The following is a 5,119-nucleotide window of genomic DNA, read 5'->3' on the forward strand; positions in this document are numbered from 1 at the left end:
ATATATATATATATATATACATATATGTACATAATATGTATATGTTGTCGGTAGTGGGTGTAGGGGATGTTAGTCAATATTACTTAGCAGCATATTACAAGAGCCAACTTCCTGGGTGTGGTCACTTTTGGAAATTGTATAACTCACATGGGAAATTATATATATTCACAGTTGAAGATTATATATTTCTTGTTTTGTATTATTGTGTGTTGTTCTTTTTATTTTAGCGGTGTGATGGCGCGAGAGGTTTTTGTCACCCCCCCACTTCTTTCTTTCCCTTAGTTGTCTTTATTTCTTTATTTGTTTACTTATTTATTTATTGTTTACTTATATATTTACTGATATCATTTGATGTTTCCGCTGTGTAGGTTTGGAGTTCATTGTTTTTAATTATATTATTCCTTTTAGGTAATTCTTCTTTTTAAATTATATCTTCCTATTTTTGTTTCGTTTTTCATTTCTTTCTTCTTTTTTGTTACTCTGATTCTTTTTCTTCTACCCCCGATTATTATTATTATTATTATTATTATTATTATTGTTGTTGTTGTTGTTGTTGTTGTTGTTGACATCATCATCATTGGGGAAACTCTAGGCTTTGTCAAAGACGAACTAGCTGGTTTGTTTTGAAGAACTTTCCGGCTTGGGAGTACCGTGGAGAACTTCCAAAGATTCTTTGTCTTGCAGTACTATCCAGGAGCATAACCGATTTGAGACGGACCCAGCAAGAACGGAAGTGACGGCGGGCAGGACTGTCCGAGATACGTATAAAGTGGCGAAACCGTATTGCAAGCAAGCACTTGTGCAGTGTCCGAGCCTTGTTGAGTTGTGCAATCCAGCTATCGGCTGTGTCCATCATAAGAATAGTTACATCATCCGCCTTTTTCAAAAGTGAGGCAAGCGTTGGTAAATGCAGTTGTTCCTATGGCTAGTGATTATGGCGAAAGAGTGTGTGGCAGACGAGGCTGAAATAATTGAGGACAGATGCTTTTTTCCTTGGTCAAGTCATCTTTGACTTTTTAAAGTCTCACTTGAAAAAGACTGTGTGGGTGGAGAAGGGAGTGTTCCCTCCCAACGAATTTGTCAAAAAGTGGTGACTGGCGAAAATGGGTAGGGTGAATGCACACGCCTTTGATCTGTGAAGCTCCTCGATTGGCTCTAATTGAAGAATATCGTATAACAGGACTGCATCGTAGATGTATTCACATATTTTCTATACTTTTATCTTACTTCTCCCTCCTCTCCCTTTCTTTCCCTCATTATTTTTATGTAAATTACATCATAAATTGTAAACTGTTCATGTAATGTCTCCTTCATTTGAAGCCCGTGTGGCAAATAAAAGAAATCATCATCATCATCACCATTATTATTATTATTATTATTATTATTATTATTATTATTATTATTATTATTTTCCGTGCTTAGCGATATTTTCGTCTGTCTTTACGGTCTGAGTTCATATTCTGCCGAGGTCGACTTTGCCTTTCATCCTTTCAGGGTCGATAAAATAAGTACCAGTTCAGCAGTGGGGTCAATATAATAGACTTACTCCTACCTCCGAACTTGCTAGCCTGGTGCCAAAATTTGAAATCATTATTATTAGCAGTAATGTTTTATCTTAATCTCCGAGTCAACAAAAACACGAAGTTTTACCATTGTTTTTAGTCTTATATTACCTTTGTTAGTTCCATTGGTCTTGGTTGTTAAATGAAATTAAAAAGAACATTGCGAAAAACTTTCAAAATGTAAATATGGAGGCAATATGGCAAATGAAGACAAAGTAAGGTAGAAGCTGTTGTCTTTGAAACATTCCTTTCATGAAAGTAATGTCTCCCTCACGTTTCTCAGCTATCAATGCATCTACATTCATCACTACCACCAGTAATACTGCCGTTAATAAGGAAAAAGAAGTATTGGTAGCAACAACAGTGACCTTCCAAACAGTGACCTTCCAAACAGTGACCTTCCAAACAGTACCTTCTATAGCAATGTTTCTCAATCATTTTTTTTACCTTTGATTCCTATATTACGCTTCTGATTCCTATTTTACTCGGATGGACTCACGTAGCCATTTGATGTTGAAAAAATTCTATTGTATCTTTCTTATTAGATATTATTGGAAATTATATTTAAAAAATTGCCAGTGGCTATGTGGTAAGTAACTTGCTTACCAACCACATGGTTCTGGGTTCATTCCCACTGCGTGGCATCTTGGGCAAGTGTCTTCTACTATAGCCTCGGGGGGACCAAAGTTTGTGAGTGGATTTGGTAGACGGAAACTGAAAAAAGGCTGTCGTATATGTGTATATATGTATATATCTATGTGTGTGTATATGTTTGTGTGTCTGTGTTTGTCCCCCCAACATCGCTTGACAACCGATGGTGGTGTGTTTACGTCTCCGTAACTTAGCGGTTCGGCAAAAGACACCGATAGAATAAGTACTAGGCTTCCAAAGAATAAGTCCTGGGGTCGATTTATTCGACTAAAGGTGGTACCCCAGCATGGCCACAGTCAAATGACTGAACCAAGTAAAAGAGAGTAAAAGAGTAAAAATTTTTTTGAATTGTAGGAGTATAATCAATTTATTGCACATAGATTTTAACAACAAAATCTTATGTGGACCCCGTTTGAGAACCACTGATCTATAGCAACACTGGCAGTAAAGGAAGCATGACTAAAAGAACAAACGAAAAAAAAAAGCAAAAAAAATAGTGAGAGCGGCATCAGAAGTGACACAACCAGCAATAATGGCGACTGCAATAACAACACAGAATGCAAAGAGGAACAACAATAACAGTAATGTTACCATCTCAAGAATACATTGGTCGATGTTCCGAAATAGATGGTACAGAAACAGTTGAAGGCACAATTCAAGGAATCCTCTTTGCTAGCTCGAAAGCAGTGTTGCAGCTCACTGGCCACATGCCACTAGACAGGTTGTCACCAGCGTAACCAGTGTTTCCGAAACAGAGACACTTGTGTCCATCTTCAAAGAACACATTTGTTGTGGTTGGCCACTTTCGGGTCACAGAGTGGCAATGTTGTCTCGGAAATCTTTTGTTCTCGAGGATCGGACCATCTCCCTGAACTCGGTCGATAAATCTGCAGTGAGTGATATGTACAGTAGTGAAGGCAACGTATTCAGACTAATGGCTGTTTATACTCTAACCGGGGCAGAACGATCGGATTTCTTCGGATGCCGACAAGCATCCATACAAACGTATCTTTCGTTAGTTCTAGTGGGAGAGACCGGATTGGAATTTAGCAGGCACACTCGGATTGTGTAGGGATAATTGATAACAAAGAGGGATGTAAAAGCCTGGCAAACCAGCTCAGATAGTTCCAGCTGTTTAACCGGTACCGACTTGTTTTTCCGAAAGCATCAGTTTGAACAAGATTGAACCGTATCAGATCAATGAGACCGTATATAGTTGGAATATTTGTTACATGAGCAGATAGAGATAACGTTGGCTGTTCAAACTTTCAACCGGTTGGTTACACAAAACACACAATTGTAATCTACACAATCGATAGATATACGACGCAAAGACAGAGACCAAGTTATTGGAACACGTCATTTCCTGCATGCATACTAAAACGATCTAGCGAATCAGTTAAGCGACAGTTGTCAAAGGTGATCAACAACTAATAGTGGACTGCTCTGAACAGCGCAGAAACAATACAACTTAACAAAACAACTATAAAAACAGAAAAACAGATTAGTAAGAGCGCTAGTGAGTAAATGAGAAGTGATTTTAAAACGGCATCATGACCGACATGCTATCAGCGAGAATGGCCTTTGACCATTTCTTCCACGATAATGATGAACATTGCGGTGTCAGACGGCTATGAAGGTGCAAAAGCTATTCTATAGTCGCATGTATGGAGACAAGGCGTAGAATAAAAAGAAACAATTCGGATTTTAACTGATCAGGATGGGTGCATGCTACCTGATTTCATGCTTGTAGTGCATTTTACTCAACCTTTCAATAGATGATAACGGTGGGTAAGAAGCGAAGAACATCCCGGTGTCGACGATAATCACTTTGTTGATGTGTTTCGGATGGCTTTTCGGGAATAGATGGATAATTTCCCGAATGCTTTGGTCAAGCAGTAACAGTGAAGAGTATAGCTAGTTTGAGGTAAGTTGTATGTGTGCGGAAGTGTCGTCTACGGGATCCTTTCTAAATGCACACAGAATGATGGGAGCGTTCTACACACACTCGTCGCCTTTCTGTTTGTCGAGAACAGCAAGTAGCCATCCTCTGTCTGGTGATTGTGACTGAATGTGTTGCGAGTTGTATTCGGTTGAAAGGCTTGAAGACATACACTTTCCTCATAGGCAAAGCCCTCATCGGCTTTTTCAACTTTCACTTTCAGCAGAGCGTGCAGCTGGATCTGGAGAGTTAAGTGCTGCCTCGAGTAAATTCGTTGCAAACTGTGAGAGTGGTGAGCATGACCCAATTGAATGGGTCTACTCTTAGCATGCGTCTGTAAACAAAAGATCACAGTTCGAAGAGAACACTTATACTTGGTAATCAAGATTATCCCAGAGGCATGGGCTTTTTTTTTACTGGCTTTATGTGGATACTCCCTTCATTGGGGAATATATCATTGTTGCTAATTTTATTGTTACCTGTATTTTCTTTACTTGATGCAAATCCTCACTCTTCCGTTTCCTGTTTCTTGTACTGTCTCCAATTTCTTGAACCACTGTAGTCAAATAACTCTTTCTGCCTTATGCACAAGACCTGATATTTGTGGAGAGGGGGGTGGCTAGTCGATTATAACAGCCCCAGTGTTCATCTGATACTTATATCATCGGCCTTCGAAAGATAAGATTGACCTTGGTGGAATTTGGACACAGAATGCAATTATGCGCTACTGACCTGATCAGACGCATTTTCAAACCGCGTATTAAAACACTGGATTTTAACACGTGCAATGATTTGGGACAGTATATTTTTAATATATTCGCACACAAATAGTGTTCAGACAACTTTTTTTTTTTTTACAAATTATATTTCTGTTTATTTGTTTACATATACATTCAAAATGTCTACGAAATATAACAGCCACCTCTCTTTCTCTCTCTCTCTCTCTCTCTCTCTCTCTCTCTCT

This window comes from Octopus bimaculoides, chromosome 11 (assembly GCF_001194135.2).
Source record: "Octopus bimaculoides isolate UCB-OBI-ISO-001 chromosome 11, ASM119413v2, whole genome shotgun sequence".
In the NCBI taxonomy this organism is placed as follows: Eukaryota; Metazoa; Mollusca; class Cephalopoda; order Octopoda; family Octopodidae; genus Octopus; species Octopus bimaculoides.